The 19,162-nt window shown below is 34.2% G+C and overlaps 1 protein-coding gene across 3 annotated transcripts in view; it reads right to left on the minus strand.

Annotated features, from left to right (window-relative positions):
• The window catches only part of NRIP1 (nuclear receptor interacting protein 1), a 164,321-nt gene that overhangs the window by 35,649 nt on the left and 109,510 nt on the right, over nucleotides 1–19,162 (minus strand). The window contains exons 3-4 of one of the 3 annotated variants that reach the window (XR_009155323.1): nucleotides 18,942–19,095; nucleotides 3,286–3,797 (exon numbers count right to left, since the gene is read on the minus strand). The gene's annotated coding sequence lies outside the window, so the exon portion shown is untranslated. Of the gene's footprint in view, nucleotides 1–3,285; nucleotides 3,798–9,536; nucleotides 11,706–18,941; nucleotides 19,096–19,162 lie in introns of those variants that run through there. The other 2 variants (XR_009155324.1, XR_009155325.1) reach the window with 2 other exon arrangements.

Genomic DNA, 19,162 nt, shown 5'->3' on the forward strand with positions numbered 1-19,162 from the left:
CACATATATCTGGGTTAATTTTACTATTGACATGAATTTCTCTAAGGACACTTATCTCTTTGACAAGTAACAGAAGTTATTGCAATGCTACTTCTGTAATCCTCCCATCCTTGACCATCCTGTAGATCCCTCTGCAATTAGGTTTCACACTTGTGGATAAAAGTTAATTATAGAAGCTATTCCATGAACACTGCCTATGATCTTGACAAGCAAACCGTGCCCACAGTTGATTGTATTTATGCTGAAATGTCAAATCAACATGCAGATTCTGCATTGACCTTCTGGATTCCAGCCATCATTTCTGTATCTTTCTTGGCCAGATAATGACTAGTACTGGCAGAGAAAGGTAAGTAATATACAATCTGAACTATGGCAAGAATGTAAGCAGAATATTATACATTTTTTCTGTTTTACTTATTTTCAGGTTGGTGTGTTTATGTATATATAAGGATGTCTAATTGTATGATAAAGCTAAGCAGTATCATATTTAAAGTTTCAGTAGAATAATATATGTAAATATTTGCTTGAATACACATGCTGGTATATGCAATAAACTAATTAAGATAACACTTTTAGGCAACAGCACTATAGTTTGCAAAATATTCTAAATGCAAAGAAGAAAACACTAGAAGTATTACAGTTTTATCTGATGTTTCTTATATTTTGCAAATATATTTTTCATGCATAGTCACCAATCCTCTTATTTGTTGTTCAAAGGATTACAAAAATATTCAGGATAGTGAAAACATGAAACATTATATTACTTTTAAAAATTTCCAAATATAATACATGAGCAATATTTATTTTATCTTAAATGTAAGACAGTAAGGTTAAATGTAAGACATTGAATGATAGAAATTGGAGAGAAAGTTATAATGTCATACACTCTATATTCACACTGGAGATGGTTGATTGACTAACAGCAGTTCCCACCTACCCACCCCAGTATATTCTTCTCCCTCCCTCCTTCCTTCCCCATCTTTAATTATAATTTTATTTTAATGTTGTGAGCGGCTAGCATGACTATATGCCAGGTGCATAAAATGCTTTTACCTTCCCACCGATGTGGTACCTATTTATCTATTTGCATTTGATATATCACACCCACCCACACAAAGTATGTAAAATAACAAGGGGCTCACTTTATAATAAAAATGCTGTAAAGAAAAGAGGTGTGTAATAGAAGTATTTAAAACTAGGTACTGTATAGAACAATGAATTGAAATAAGTTGTTTCCACTTTCTACTGATGTTTATTTGTTTTATTTGTCACAACAGTATATATAAGCATAAGCATGAAAATAACTATATGATATATAAGCATATATATGAGCATAAGTATGTGATAACTATATTAATTGGATATAATGAAAGGAAACAATAAGACAGGAACGGTAGGTACGTTTGTGCTCTTATGCACGCCCCTTATAGACCTCTTAGGAATGGGGTGAGGTCAATAGTAGAGAGTTTTTGGTTAAAGCTTTGGGGATTTTGAGAAGAGACCACAGAGTCAGGTAATGTGTTCCAAGCACTAATAACTCTGTTACAGAAGTCATATTTTCTGCAATCAAGATTGAAACGGTTAACATTGAGTTTAAATCTATTGTTTGCTCTTGTATTGTTATGATTGAAGCTGAAGTAGTCTTCAACAGGAAGGACATTGCAATAGATGATTCTATGAGTTAAACACTGGTCCTGTCGAAGGTGGCGGAGTTCTAAGTTTTCTAAATTCAAGATTTCAAGTCTGGTGGCATAAGGTATTTTGCTGTATTCAGAGGAGTGGAGAACTCTTCTTGTAAAATATTTCTGGACATGTTCAATTGTATTGATGTCTGAAATGTGGTATGGGTTCCAGACAGGTGAGCTGTATTCAAGAATTGGTCTAGAAAATGTTTTATAAGCTCTGGTTAGCAGTGTAGTGTTTCTGGAGAAGAAACTACGTAAGATTAGATTTACAACTCTTAAAGCTTTTTTTGCGATGTAGTTGCAGTGGGCTTTGGCACTTAGATCATTTGATATGAAAACTCCAAGGTCTTTAATAGGGTTGGGGTCATCTGTAAGGTAATGTCCATAGAGTTTGTATTTAGTGTTTAGATTCTTTTTTCCAATGTGTAAGACAGAGCATTTGCTGGTTGAGATTTGGAGTTGCCAAGTTTTTGGCCATTCTGACACAAAGTCAAGGTCTTTTTGAAGGGTAGCTGTATTGTTGGTAGTGTTAAATATTTTGACATCGTCAGCGAAGAGAACACAATTACTTTTAATATGGTCACAGAGATCATTAATGTATAATATAAAGAGCGTTGGTCCAAGAACACTGCCTTGGGGAATGCCGCTATTGACAGGAACAGGATTTGATAGGGCACTGCCCATTTTGACTACTTGTTGTCTGTTTGACAGGAACGCTGTTATCCAATTGTGGAGGGGTCTGAAGATGCCATAGGATTTTAGTTTTAGGAGAAGTTTGTCATGTACAACTGAGTCAAAAGCTTTACAGAAGTCTATGTAAATTGCATCTATTGTTTTGCTTTGATCAAGATTTGTAGTCCATATGTTTTTACAGTGAAGAAGTTGTAAATTACATGATAGTTTTTTTCTGAATCCAAATTGTTTATTAGAGAGTAGATTGTTTGTTTCTAGGTGGAGGGTAATGGATTGGTTGATGATAGATTCCATGACTTTACAGTCAAGGAATCCATTATGTTCTAATTCAGAGTTAGTCATTCAAATTGGTTAACAGTAGAATCAGGAAACAAAATTAAAAGAAATATTAAATACAGTAAGGAATTCATGTATGGAATTCAACATTATTGTATTCATCATGGGATTTTATAATCAATGCTGAAAAATAATGGCCTTTTTAGCTTACAAGAGTGATTAAGCCTATTCATGGAGAATATACAGTATATCAAAAGACTATTCTTTCGGTATATAGCATTCAGATATCACAATGGAAAGAAACAACAAGCTACAAAATTTACTGATCATTCCTAAACTCTGACTCTCAGATATTATTATTATTATTATTATTATTATTATTATTATTATTATTATTATTATTATTATTATTATTATTAATAACAATAATAATAATAATAATAATAATTTAATTTGTATATCACCCTTCTCCCGAAGGACTCAGGGCGGTGAACAACCAAATAAAATACAAAAACAAACACATACAATATTAAGAACAACCCTTAAAAAACTTATTCAATTGGCCAAAAATTTAAAATACAATTACATCCTATAAAATTACATAAATTTAAAACCCATTAAAACAAATTAAAATTTTAAAAATCAAGCTAGTCAAGCAATATTATAGACTTGACAGAGAAACTACATTGCAATTGTTTTACCTATTATTGATTATCAAGCCCATACTGCTATAAATATTAATAGAATTGAATTAATAGGAATTGTCATCTTTAAATTATTCATTTATTGAGGAACCAATATTCTCATGTCATTCCAGAAGCGGAAATTGGGGAGCCTGTTATTTTTATATCAATTTTTTTTCAATCCTGTTTTTTGGAGTTTTTAAAAATTATTGGAATAATTCTCCATCCAGCTAGAGCCTCAAGAAAGGGCTAGCTTGGAGTCCTTGTGCATCCCACAAGGCCATAAACTTGATCTCTCCCAAGATCTTTGAAGTCTTATCTGGTCATTTCCAGGGGAAGGCAGGATAGTGAGATTCTAGTAACGGTGGTGGTAGATAATAAAGTTACTGTTTTGTTATTCATGATTTGTTCTGATTGCTTGCATCTGACTTTTTTCAGATTTTCCTTCTGTTTCAGATGCCTGTGAAAATAAATTTGGGATGAACTTTAGTGAACAAAATGACAAAAGTACAACATGTCATAGGTTCTTCTCTGCATGTAGGTGATGCTGCCATTCTTCCTGTTCAATCTGAGCCATAGGAAGGGGGGATAAATAGCCTTTGGTCCTCAAACAAAGCTAATTCACTTACACATTGAGATTCTGTTTTTTTAAAGCATGTACAGAATGACTGAATCCATATTCATATTTTTTTCAGATAAAATCCAAAAATAATAAATTCACAAATCTGTTTTATTTAAAAATGAGACGGAAGTAGTTGCTGTTGTGCTGATGTAATTTTGCATTTAATGGTTGAGAAAAGTTAATAATAAATGGGGTGAGTATATATACTACTTGTTCACAGAATATTTTTGCAAGAAAGGTTAAAAGTTCAAAGTTGACTCTCAGTACTTATTGGCTTCACTGTTCCATTTTAATTATCTGAGGTCAGAAAGTTAATAATACCAGAAATACCCACTAGAGACCTCTTGCTCACAATATAAACTTTAAACTTGTCCCATTTTTTTGAAAGGGTAAAAAGTTCAATGAAAACATGATGGTGTTCTCCTTGGCCTATTCCAGTTCAGCCACAAGGGTTAAAAGTTTAACTGTAAAAAAGAAACCTTTGTTCACTGAGGTAATTTCAAAAGTTCACTTATTAAAAGGTAAAGATTTCAAACAAAAGCCAAAGTCCAGTGTGATTCAGTTCCAGAAGGATGAAAATATTGCAATAAAGACAAGCCCTTTGATCTGTTATCACATCATTTAGAAATGACTTTTGGAATTTATTTTTCTCTGTATTTTGAACTTTGAAAAAAGATGTGCCTTCTGAAAGTTAACTCCATCGGTTAAACTTCAACAAATCACATTTGTAATTCTTTGTAGTTTTCAAGTTGTAATTCATTTTAAGTATATGCAAACCAGGACTTCTTAAATTGCTTGGATCAGCTGCCCCAGTCTGTTAAGGTATATCGAATGTGGACTCCTGTAGGTTATAATCAGCAAGGCCAAAGAAAGTCATGGGGCATAGTTGATTTGGAAGTTGTAGTGTTCCAGTAATACTCTTAGATCTATTAATTGCAACATAAAAGTGACATAAATCCTTAATTTAATTTTACCATATGAACTATAATCAGAAAACCTGTAGAAAAGAAAGATGGGGATGGGATAGTATACTAGACAACCCATGACCCATTGAGTTTACATTTCAGAGCTATTTGAGAACTTTTTTTAATGTGCAATTGTTTACATATAAGAAAATAATAAATATGGCAGAAGCAGGAGATTGGATAACTCCCAGGCTTTGTCCGACAACCTTTGGCAGGAATAACAGCTTCCAGATATTTCTCATAACCAGTTTGTATATCATTGCTTTTGGAACTTTTTTTTCATACTGTTCCTTGCAGAACTCTTGCAACTTAGAAATATTCTTAGGTCTTCAGTTTTGTCTCCTTTTCATTCCACACCATTATGTATACTGAGCACCCTAAATCAATCTACTCAACTGATTGCATGAGCTGAACCTCAATGTATTTTTGCCCAGTTGCTATGTTTTTCCATTTACCCATAGTAGGAAGCTGCAGTAATTTCATGCTAGCATTTCATTTATCTTTTCAGCTGCCTTCCAAATCACTGCCACTGTTGGCTGTTAATTAATTCGTTAACTAGTTAGCTAGTTAGTCTAGCTGGTTTTATCATCAAATAATGAGCATAATATGGGTGGAAGTTAAGTGCTATTTTTCACTGCATATATAGACTGTTGCTTGCCTCACCTGGGATACTTAGCATTTCAAGGTTGACTGCAATGAGAACAAATGTGGATCAGTTTTAAACTGTTCCTGAGGATTTGGGGAGTGAAAGGGGTGAGTATGGAAGTCAATAAAGTCAATTAACAATCAATACATAAAATTGAGCAACAGCAGGTTAGATGCTTATTTAAAATACATGATTAATTCATGCATCAAACTCTAAGCCATTAAGCTATGTGCGGTATCCCAAATGTCTCTTTTTTAGAGGACACACTTTAATTGATTCATTAATTGTTTTCATCATGTCCTTCATTTTTAGACCCTTCTGCATATGTCCCCCTAAACATTTATACTTCTAGTCTGACTGTAAAAGGCACATGCTACCATGCTTCAAAAGTTGGATTCAGATAATCTTTCTTAATATAAAAATGAAGAAGTACATTTATTCTCATTAGCACAGCTTGATCAAGGGGTTTTGCATCTTCCTTCATAGAGTCAGCAAATATTAAGTGTTACTGTATGAGTTTTTTCAGTCTCAAGGCAGTGAAGAATTAATGAATGGAAAGAAGAAAAATAATAAATATGGCAGAAGCAGGAGATTGGATAACTCCCAGGCTTTGTCCGACAACCTTTGGCAGGAATAACAGCTTCCAGATATTTCTCATAACCAGTTTGTATATCATTGCTTTTGGAACTTTTTTTTCATACTGTTCCTTGCAGAACTCTTGCAACTTAGAAATATTCTTAGGTCTTCAGTTTTGTCTCCTTTTCATTCCACACCATTATGTATACTGAGCACCCTAAATCAATCTACTCAACTGATTGCATGAGCTGAACCTCAATGTATTTTTGCCCAGTTGCTATGTTTTTCCATTTACCCATAGTAGGAAGCTGCAGTAATTTCATGCTAGCATTTCATTTATCTTTTCAGCTGCCTTCCAAATCACTGCCACTGTTGGCTGTTAATTAATTCGTTAACTAGTTAGCTAGTTAGTCTAGCTGGTTTTATCATCAAATAATGAGCATAATATGGGTGGAAGTTAAGTGCTATTTTTCACTGCATATATAGACTGTTGCTTGCCTCACCTGGGATACTTAGCATTTCAAGGTTGACTGCAATGAGAACAAATGTGGATCAGTTTTAAACTGTTCCTGAGGATTTGGGGAGTGAAAGGGGTGAGTATGGAAGTCAATAAAGTCAATTAACAATCAATACATAAAATTGAGCAACAGCAGGTTAGATGCTTATTTAAAATACATGATTAATTCATGCATCAAACTCTAAGCCATTAAGCTATGTGCGGTATCCCAAATGTCTCTTTTTTAGAGGACACACTTTAATTGATTCATTAATTGTTTTCATCATGTCCTTCATTTTTAGACCCTTCTGCATATGTCCCCCTAAACATTTATACTTCTAGTCTGACTGTAAAAGGCACATGCTACCATGCTTCAAAAGTTGGATTCAGATAATCTTTCTTAATATAAAAATGAAGAAGTACATTTATTCTCATTAGCACAGCTTGATCAAGGGGTTTTGCATCTTCCTTCATAGAGTCAGCAAATATTAAGTGTTACCGTATGAGTTTTTTCAGTCTCAAGGCAGTGAAGAATTAATGAATGGAAAGAAGAAAAAATAATGCAGAAAGCTAAGATTTAAATTAAGAAAGTATTATATAAATCTAACTGAAATTCTAGGAAAGGATGAATTATTTTCCATTCAGGTTTTGTTTTGGATTTATATACCTTAAATTTGTAAAAAAGTACTATGGTCCAACCTTAAATTTTCCAATAAATATTTCTTTACAGGTTTGAATAGCATTAAAAAATTTTATATCACCAAATTGATTGGTTCTAAAATTTGGTTTAGATTATGCTACTTAATGAATTTCCTTTCTCCCTCAAGATTCAAATCATTCAAACAATAAGCATCAAATGCTTTTGCTTTAATGACTCCTTATTTTTCAATCCTGAGAGTTAAATAGAAAGAAGCACGGAAGAAATAGATTTTCAGAGAAGTATTTTGCTTTCTTGTCGTACAGTTTTTATATTTCAGGGCAAAATGTGGAAAGAGTGATAATAATTTTTTTTAGCTCCCCTCCATCTGTCTATGTTTGGTTAAATAATGTTTCCTAAACATAATTTATACTTCTTTAAAGAGAATAGATTGTTATGGATCAACAGAGAATGAAAGAGCATGCTTTATGTAGGGAATATATTACTTGACATTCCCTTTTCACAACAACATAAGGTGTGACACAAACCTTTAGTCACAATTGCTTTATAATATCCATAGTTATAAAAATCTTTGAAAGATCATCATGGATCCACTCATAGGCCCTTTGCAGTTTACCTCCCGTGCAAATAGATTGGCAGATGATGCTGTTAATATGGCACTGCACTATATCTTGCAACATCTTGAATCTCCAATGTCTTATGCAAAGGTCCTTTTTGTAGACTTCAGATTGGCTTTCAATGCAATCATCCCAGAAATTCTTCACTCTAAACTGATTTGGCTAGCTGTGCCTGTCCATACTTGTAGGTTGATTGTAGCTTTCTGACAGGTAGAAAGCAGCAGGTGAAGCTAGGTAAAATCAATTGAATATCCATTCAATTAGCACAGCCCACCCGGCCCTGGCTATGTGCTCCCTCCATTATTCTTTTCCCTCTATACCAATGCATTTCAAAAGGATCCCTTGGTTAAAATACTGAAGTTTACAAATGATACAATGATCATTGGTCTCATTTATGATGATGATAAGTCTGCATATAGACAAAAGGTTGAATAGCTGTGGATCTGTGTTGCAACTGGAAAAATCTGGAGCTGAACATACTTAAAACTGTTGAGATGAAAGTGGATTTTAGGAGAAGCCCTCTTATTCTATCACCTCTTACAATATTAGCTAACACAATATTATCAATAGAGACCTTCAAGTGTCTGGGTTCTGTAATCTCCCAGGATTTGAAATGGACACCTAACATTAGAACCATCATTTAAAAGGCACAACAAAGAAAGTTCTTCCTGTGTCAACTCAGAAAGTTCAGATTGCCCCAGGAGCTGTTGATACAGTTCTACAAAGGAATTATTGAGTCTGTCATTTTTTCTTGTATAACTGTCTGGTTTGGTACAGCAATCAAAAGGACATGTACAAACTTCAACAGATAGTTAGGACAGCAGAAAAAACAATGGCAACCAGCCTGCCTTCCATTGTGGACCTTCATACTGCATGAGCCAGATGGAGGGCTGAGAAAATATCTACAGACTTTTCACATCCTGGACATAAACTGTTTCAACTCTTCCCTTCAGGGTGCCTTTATAGAGCATTGCATGCCAAAACAATTAGACACAAAGACAGATTTTTCTCTTGTGTCATCACTCTGCTGAACACCTAATTACCACAGTACTGTCTTATATCTAAGGGTAGTATGACTATATTATTATTCTCCTTCTCATCTTTTCTACTACCTTCTCCTATTGGTATCTTTTGATTATATTACCTTGTTATTTGTATATACACTGAAAGTTTATGCACCAGAGACAAATTCTTTGTGTTTTCAATCGCACTTGGTCAATAAAGCTATTCTATTCTATTCTATTCTATTCTATTCTATTCTATTCCACTCCACTTCAGTCCAATATTGCTCTGAGTTCAGTATTAGTGGTGCTCAGCCCATTAATAAATTTTGCATAGAATAAAAAAAGTTGATAAGTATACTGTTAGAAACCATTAGTATAAAATCTGGTTGTCATGAATACCTTCCTTTAGTAAATAGCACATTATTGAAACTCAATGCTGCAGTAAAACTACTAATCCAGTTTTGAAATACTCAGTTGAATTTAGTACCAAATTAAAGCCACACTATTTTCAGAAATTTGAGTCCTAGTCAAGGAGAAACAAAGATAAATTATAGATAAATCTCCTATATGAATGTCTATTGGTAATAATTAGTAATAATTGGTAATTAGTAATAATTGGTAATAATTAGTAATAATTGGTAATAATTACAGAAAACTCCTTAGAATTAAAAGTATATTTTAAATGATTTCTTCATTGATGATTGACTTAAAAACAAATGTACAGATAGTCCTCACTTACTAACTGCAACTGCAATTAGAACTGGCAACTCCATTACTGAGCAATGTGGTCATTAAGTGAAAAATTATGCGATAATGCTGAACTTACAATGTGAGTTTGGGCTGCGATCATTATAAAAATCACCATGGGTCACGTGACTGTGATTTGTGACTTCCTGCTAGCTCCCCCATTGACTTAGCTTGTTGGAGACTATTGCAAAGGTCACACATGACAATCACTTGATTGTGGGATGCTGCAATTGCTGTAAATGCATGCCACTTGCTAAGTGCCGGAATTGCAGTCATGAAGATGTTTTTTTTTTAAAGTTTTATTTTTACAATCATATCAAATAATTCATCCAATGTACAGTTATATACAATTAGTCGGGCTTGCCCAGTCACCACCCCCCTTTTTAACACTCTTCCCTCTTCTACCTTCTTTTACTTTCCAAACCTTCCTCTCCTTCTCTTATCTACATCCTCTCCTCCCTCCACCCTACACCTTCCTTCTCCCTCTTCTACCCCTCTTCCTTCCTCTTCTCCTCTTTCCTACCTCCTACTCTCTCTTTTCTCCCTCCCCACCGTTCTAAAATGGTAACTGGGCAGACCCGACCCTACATTAATTATATTTATACATCTTCAATAATCCCTGTACATTAACCATCACTCCATCTCTACCCTCAACCCCCCAATTCCCCTCCCCCTTACCCCCCACCCCCCACCCCGACTTCCCAGAACAAAATGCAGGGTATCAAAACTAACAATCATAATCCAAAATAATTCCTAAATTATAATCTCTAGTCAATCCACACTTAATCACACTCTCAATTCCCCTCTCCTTCAGAAATATATCTAATACAAAATATTTCCTAAATTTACTCATATGCTATTCGATATTTTTTTATCTGATACTTATTTTGAATATAATCAATCCACATTTTCCATTCTAAAATACATTTTTCTTGTGTATAGTCTTTCAAGTAAGCAGAGATTTTTGCCATTTCTGCCAGATTTGATACTTTGAGTGTCCATTCTTCAATTGTAGGTAATTCTTCTTTCTTCCAATATTGAGCAATCAAAAGTCTTGCGACTGTTATTAAGTTCAAAATCAATTTAGTCTCTATAGCTGTACAATCCATAATTATGGTGGACTTGTAAAAAAGTTAAAGCATTTTGGATTAAAGTATGGTGGATCATGCAGAATATTTTGAAAAAGAAGATTAAGTTTACTCCGCAGTTCTTTCAGTCATGAGGATGTTATGACCCAGTTATAAGTCTCCTTTCACAACTCTGTCATAACTTCAAACAGTTGCTGAATAGGTAATTGGTAAGATATAAGATATATATGTTTTGCTTACTACCCGCATAGTAGACTGTGTATATAGAAGAACTCTTCAAGGCCTCTAGATTATTTAAAATTCAACTTTTTATCTAGGTGAAAAGTAAATACAAACCTACTAAAAGATCACCCAAACCAATTGTTGCAGATACCTGATCACCAGCATAGCGTTCACTCAAACTTTTGCAGTAGTTTAACAGCAGTTCCAATTGCATTTTGTTTTAAGATTGAAAACATAAATAGAATTAGTTACCAGACCTGGCCAACAAATATCTGGACCACAAAAACTCTACTGCCATTTAGTGGTTACCCTGATTTTTGCAGCCCAGATCTAAGGCCTTATAACAAGTTTCACCATGTTTTAGTAAATGACTATATGTGTCTGATTATAAATAACCCAGAACTGTTATTGTCAAGATTTTAAAATAGCTATAAATAAAATTAATCCACAAAATGGGTGCATTTTTTTATCTTTGGCTACCAAATCTTCTTAATGCAAATTTGTTCTTCGGCCAGCTTGTGCAAGGAAGCAATTTAACAAAAAGGAAAATGAGATATTTATGGTCCACATTATAGCTCTGACAAAATTTCTTACATAACAATTCAGTGTATTAAAGTTCTGCATGCTTCAGAAGTGATTGAAACACTGTTTTGGATTTCACATAAGGATAGCACTTTTCTGGTAGTCATTACAGCAGCCATGTCTTTATTTCAGGCCCTGGATGAACCTGGAAGACAGTGCAGCTGTTTTAATAAATCAAATAATTAAAGCAGCACATCTTTAATAAGAGTTATAAGGGTGGTGCTATGCTTGCAGAAAAGCTAAAATATTTTGTCCCAATAAAGTTCAAAATGTGCACAACAGTGGAGGGTTTCTACCAGTTTGCCCCCGTATGGGTGAACCAGTAGTGGCGGTGGTGGGAGTCTGCCCACCCACCCAGACATCATCATGGATGCTCTGCACATGTGCAGAAGGTTCTACAAATGCGCAGAAGTGCCACGTGCACACGAACACTCACAGTTGCGAATCGGTAGCGAAGATAAGGAACCCACTATTGGTGCACAGATCTCAATCATGGGTATCCACAGATGGTGATACTTGTGTCAGACATCAAGACGTGTACCATAATAGAAGCATTTATGTTACAATGACGTTGCATACATGTCATCATTTTGTGCCATTCCTGGTTTGCTGTAGATGCTGCTGTCTAAAAGGCCTGCTAGGGATGGTGGCATTGTAGAAATGGGATCATTTTCCAGGTAATATAACTGCATTTAATAGCATTTTTCTTATCTCTGAATAAGGCATATATTATTCAAATACTATAATATCCTTGTTCCTGCACTGTAAAATTGTATACGTTACTTATGAAGAATCCACTTATTTTATTTGTAAATGATGCTTTTAATTTCCTCTTCTTAAATGGTATTACTAAATTTTTGGACTACCATCAAGCTATAAAGTATGCAGTACCTGCTGTTTTAGAATTAGCTAGAATTCTAGAAGAGAAGAGAAGTATCTCTTTCCAATGTCATTAAAACTATATACTCATAAAGGTAAAGGTAAAGGTTCCCTTCGCACATACATGCTAGTCATTGCCGACTCTAGGGGGCGGTGCTTATCTCCATTTCAAAGCCGAAGAGCTAGCGCTGTCCGAAGATGTCTCCGTGGTCATGTGGTCGGCATGACTTAACGCCAAAGGCACACGGAACGCTATTACCTTCCCACCAAAGGTGGTCCCTATTTTTTCTACTTGCATTTTTACGTGCTTTCGAAACTGCTAGGTTGGCAGAAGCTGGGACAAGTAACGGGGCTCACCCCATTACACAGGGTGTATATACTCATACAAAATCCCTAATCAGTACTTATTAATGACATTGTCTTATTTACTATTCATATTTTTAACAAACACAATTGTTAATATCGAACTACAGATATGGGAAATATAAAAGAAAGGATGATTTTTTAAAAAAAATTGTCAGTGGTTTTTGAAGTTCTGTGAAAATCTCACCAGTTCCAAAGATCCTTTTATTTACGCAGGAACAATTTTTAGATTGTGGTTAAAAAAGATAGGAATATTTAGTTACTAAACATAATCAATAGATAAAATAAGAACACAAATATGTATAATTTAATGTTTGTCATTATTGCATGGATTATTATTAGATGAAAAACACCACAAATAAGCTGTTAAATGATATAAGCCTTTTCCCCCCCCCTTTTTTCTATGCTTTTAATGTAAAAAAGTTTAATAAAGTTTAATAAAAAAAATTGATAACATCAGTAAATAAACTTGTAGAAAAATTATTATGAAATTGGTATATGGTATATATATTTATTACAGCCTTTAGCTAACAGAGAGCTGCAATTCTGGAACTGTGACTAATCAATCCTAAACACCATACAGGTAAGGAAAGTCAGATATAAGAAACTTAGGAAAAATTACTTGGAAGCCTTTTCTAAGTGTTTCAGTTTTCTATTAGATCTTTATCATTTTATTAACATAATTGTTTTAGGGGAAAGTGATTACCCTTCTTCATGATGTACATCATATTTTGCACTGAACTATCTCTAGTGAGTAACACTTTGTAATAATTGGTCTAATCTTTATTAATTTCTTCAGTGTTCATCATAGTAACATTAATCATTAGCTGTACTTCGGTATTAATATGAATGTCATACATACCATCTTAGCAGCTCTACTATAATTTGGGATTAATTAATTTACTGTTCCTGCCAACTCTGATTTAAAAATTAGACTTACAGCACAAATTCACCTTGACACTTGCTTACTTTTGAAAAATCATACTTTAAACTCTGATGTCAATACTTAAGATAATCTTTCCTTGTGCAATTCCCATTTCAGTGGAGTCTGCAAAGATCCATTTCATGTTCATCCTGCCCCAGAAGTAGATCCTAAGAAAGATAGTTGTATAAAACAGATTTGGGGTATACCAAGGAACCTACCACAAGCTTCATTTTGTAAAAACCTTGTCATATGTTAGTTACACCTTAGAACAGGGGTGTCAAACTCGTGGCCTGCGGGCCAGATGCGTCACGCACTGGCCACGCCCACACCCATTTTAGAGAAGGGAAAAAAGTCACGATACATTATGTGATGACAACGTGAAGATGTGAATTTGACATCCTTGCCTTAGAAAAATCTGGTTGACAAAGCTCTAGAGTAAAAAAATACATTGTTTAGCAAATGCTTTGTTTATACACTTCAGTACCCTTTGTTGATAATTCAGTATTAGTACAAGGGCAGTGAGGTAGGGAACTGTGGTTACAAAAGGCAAGATAATAATCATGGCAATATAATTGAACCCCCCCTTTGCAAACGTATGTAACATCAATACGTGTACAAAAATCATGAGTCTTTGATCACAGTGATTACAGTGATTACAGTGTCACAAGCACCACCTTGCATTTTTTCCCCAATTCTGCAAACATCCTTGTATAAGGATGGATACATTTTATTTGGAAGTATAACAAGACATTATTAAGGAGAGCAAACACCGAGGGTGCCAAACTTAACAAGTTCCTGTCAAGAAAATATAGGAATCCTCATAATACTTTAGCATGTCCATATGTCATTTTTTTTTCCTCCTCACTTTCCTCCTTATTTTTCCCCAACTGGCACTTTCTCTGTTTTTTATCTCTATATCCAGTGGACTTCTTGTTTCTGTTTCCTCTCTTTTTTCTCTCTCTGACCAGGAAGCAATACTGTATCTTTCTTTTCTTTCTTTAAACTTCATGAAGATACAGTGCAGACAAAAGCTATGGTAATATCAGTTTTCTGGAGAGCAAAATGGTGAGAAAGTTAAGAGGAAGATGTAAGATACAACTTCTGCTGACTTTTTAAAACATGCTGAATGTCTTTTTGCCATTGCCTTATTTCTTATTTCTCATTTCTTAATGAGCATTTGATACAGCCCTAACCAGAGGTGGAATTCACTTACCTTCCCTACCGGTTTGCAAATGTGAGCCAGCGCATGCACATTCACTTCACTCGCATACGCCACCTCTGCACATGCACACATCCTTCTGCACATGCGCAGTAGTTGCACATTATGTCCAGGCAGATGGGCAGGGGTTCCCGCAGTCACCGCTACTAGTTTGCACAATCCAGAGAGAACCGGCTGAATCGCATCATTGGCCCCAACTTGAAGTTCAGACTAAAATGCATCCCTATTTGCAATACTAGGATAGAAAATGAACTGTTCCCTTGATTTTCATTATAAATAAAGATGGTGACTTTACCAGGAGATTCTTCAGTTTCTTAAGATCATGAATTTACCTAACACCTTTGAACTTATTTTGAGTAGAAATGTTATGTGATCTTGAAATGTCACTTTTGACCTCAATGAACACAGAAGTTTCAAGAGTAACAGTGAGTCTGCACTAAGCAACAATCACAAGTTATTCAAATATAATAGAGTTTGAGCAGGTCATAAATATTATTGCCAGCCTCTGTGTTTACTAAAAAATGTTAATTCATTCAAGAATGTGCTTGAGAAAAACAAGTATTTCCAGTACTGACTCTTCCACACCTTCAGGAAAACATTAGCCAATGAAGTCTTTGCTCAGCCATGTGTATACACTGAGCAAATATTTTTCTTTTCATCAGCTGGATCCTTGACTCAGTAATGACTTATTTCCACCAATAACCTTCTTTAACCTAGCAACCTTCAGATCTGTTGCAACATTTCTGATATTCCCCACTTAAAGTGGTCACTAACTATATAAGTATCATGGGAATTATAGCCTGCCTGCCACTGGGTTATTCTGGATCTTACCTTAGAAGGCAAATATGGATTTTAGAGACAAGCAAACAAAGAAGAATATTTGTTTTAATTTCTGCAACTCTCATTCATGGCAATATGCAAATTCAATTTATTTCACATTCTTTAGTATTCACATTTGTTTGTTCATTAACATTAGCCTCTGGATGCACCATTCATATTTCCTTAACTGTTTTACAGTATTGTTGGCTCTAATGTCAAGAACCAATGAACATGTGAAGATGCTTCGGACAGCCACCATTTTACATAACCTGCAAATTAATCTGTTAGAGGATTTAAAACATTTTATGGGCTTTAGATAGAAACAAACCTTTTCAGATATACTTGCCAAAAGTAAAATATGATATTAAAAAGGGGATTGAGGAAATCTCCCATGCAATTGTCATTGCGATTCCAGCCTACATAGTCTTTATAGACTGAAAAGAACCATAGTCTTTGGTTCTTTTCAGGAGTTACTTCAGGCAAACACAACCCTTTCAGTTGAATTTTAATACACAAACAATATCTGTAGAATTTGCATGAATTCTGCACAAATAAGCAGAGAACCATATTTTTGGGAGTATAAAACACACCTTTTTCTCCCAAAAAAGAGGGTGAAAATCTGGATGTGTCTTATACTCCGAATGTAGCCCCGCCCAGCTTCTCAAATGGAGGTTTCAGAGACTGAAAAAAGCATCAGAAACGAAACTTCAGAAATGAAGCCTCCAAACAGAGCTTCAGAAAAGAAGCCCTCCAAACAGAGCTTCAGAGGCTTTTTTTCTGAAGCTCTGTTTCAGAGGCTTTCAGAGGCAGAAAAAAAAAGCAAAAAAGAAAAAAGAAAGAAAGAAAGAAAGCAAAAAAAAAAAAAAAGCAAGGCACAGAGCTCACAACCAAGGAACCTGTTGCTAAAATTCACCTCTGCGAAAGCTGATTGGGAGTATTCCCGGAGGCAAATTCACCTGCCAATCAGCTTTTTTCTTATTTTCCTTCCCAAAAACTAAGGTGCGTCTTATACTCCTGTGCGTTCTTATACTCCAAAAAATACGGTAATTCTGCTTACACAAAAAAAGAATGGACATATTCCCAGTAATCACTTTTTTCCAAAGCAGTCAACATCTCCACAGTAGGGCTGATTGCACTTAAGTTGGAGCTCAAAACTTGAACTCTCTTCTTCTTACAGCTGCTAGAATATGAAAGTACTCAGTCATTAAGTCTTGAATAGTATCAACCAGCAGTAACAAGACTGAAAAGACATTCTAAGCATCTTGCATTATATGTACTTATACTTGAGGGTAAGGTAACAGGGATCATTCTGTAAGAACAAGCTAGTGCATTTACAGGTGGATTATTGAGCATGTTAACTCAAAAGGGAAAGGATTGTTCTGAACATGACGTAAAAGGGAAATGAAACTCCATATGACAAGTAATAAAGAAAGAGATCAGCTCAAACCTACACAGGGAAGCCATGTGTCCTATTGAGGCATATTTGTCCATGCAATAATAGTGAATCTGTTTAGCACAATACTGAAAAAATAAATAAAAGCATGTCAGAGAAAAGTGTTTCTGAAAAGAAAGAACAGAATGGACTTAAGCTTTATTTGTACATTGAGCACGTATGGGATTATTTTAGATTAACTTTTTGTTTTTTTGGCGTCTGTGTTAAAAGCTTTTGCCTATTGCAGGGCATTCTGAAAATTAAAACATAAACAGTTATCCCAATAAAACATAGCAAGGGGATTTGAGCACTTAATACTTGTGAAAACATGAAAGATTAAAAGGGGACACATAAAGGACTCTTCATGTGATTCTTGAAAAGACAGTGACAGGAATATATGAAAAATCCTTTCAAAACAATCCAATACATTGCTTTTACTAAATACTCAGTTGTGGCCTAAATCTTTTTGAATGAAGCTAGGAATCCTTTTTAATTTTTTTCTTCACAGACCAAACAAGTGAGTCTCATCATAAAAGCACAGTTTGTGTGTTCTACATGCAGTTCTATTCATACTATATGACTAATACTAGAGAGAGATGAACAATTTTGTTCCTCTAATGTAAATATATACTAATGTAAATCTATACTAGCCAAATACATATTGAACCAACAATCTGTTCTGATGCTAATTTTTTAATAGAATTTTGCCCTAAAATGAAGAAAATGAATATATTTGTCTATTTGGAAAAATGAGCAAATATGTATTTTACATACATTTTCCTACAGAAAAAATTAGCTTGCAGAAACATACATTATACTAAAACAAAAATGCAAACATTAGAATGAATATTCAAACATAATCAAAACATTATGAAACCCTTTCTGGTTTATTTAAAAGAATTTATTTAAACAGAATCTGTAATGAAAAATAAGAAATTTGGAAAATACAAAAGTCAGAACATTTCTCATTCCTTGCACAAAGAGTAACCAAATTTACACTTAAAGCATACTTTACCTTTTCCTGAAAGCATTTCCATTTACTTTTAATCAGAAGCAAGCTTTGTTTTATTAAGTGATGCTTACTGTCTCGTATATATGTTCAAAATAATAGGCTTAGACTGCAAATCTCTTCATGTCTAGTAAGAAGTAAGCCTATTTAATTCAAGATTACTCTATCCAAAGAATAATATTTGATTGTTTTCTCTTTAACCTCTGAGGAAGAAAATCACTAGAAAAGTTCTCAACCTATTATAGTAATTGACCAAGCCTAAAAAGATGAAAAGGTTCGTGTAAAGTTGTAAACAGGGGTATGCAAAGAAATTTAGTCCAACAACTTGTTCACCAGATGCCTTGCTTACAAGTTTATTTTAGACTTTCTAACAGTACTGATTTAAATATATTCATAGCCATTTCTAGTAGTAGGATGTAGAAGGATGGAAAAAATTGTTGGACAAGTAAACAATTGAAAATGTTTTTTTTAATTTTAGATTTATCCTGATGTCTCATTATTTTCTTATAAGACAAAAGAAAACTATCCCCATAACATAATTCATAATGAACTAACAATTATGCCACAAGTCATCTATTTATAATTTCCAAATATGTAATACTTTTTAGAAAAATAAAATCAATATTGACATTAAAAAAATGGTCAAAATGTTTAGGTTCTGTTAACTTGTCCTCCAGACTATTCTATCTTTGTGGAAAATATCTATCAGTAATAAATTTCTAGGTGCTGACAAACCTTTTCCTTGATTATCTTTTCCAGAATTTTCCCAGGTATTGATGTCAAGTTGATTAGTCTGCAGTTTCCTGTATCCACTTTTTTTCCTCCTCCTTGAACCAGTGAGAAAATGTAGAGGTTTTTTTAAATCCACCAAATTTTAGACATGTTTCAACTGTAAACATCAGAAAACAAGCAGAAAACTAATGTTAAAAACTTCCTGTATTATTCTGCTGGATATG

Source organism: Ahaetulla prasina, chromosome 5 (assembly GCF_028640845.1).
Source record: "Ahaetulla prasina isolate Xishuangbanna chromosome 5, ASM2864084v1, whole genome shotgun sequence".
Taxonomy (NCBI): Eukaryota; Metazoa; Chordata; class Lepidosauria; order Squamata; family Colubridae; genus Ahaetulla; species Ahaetulla prasina.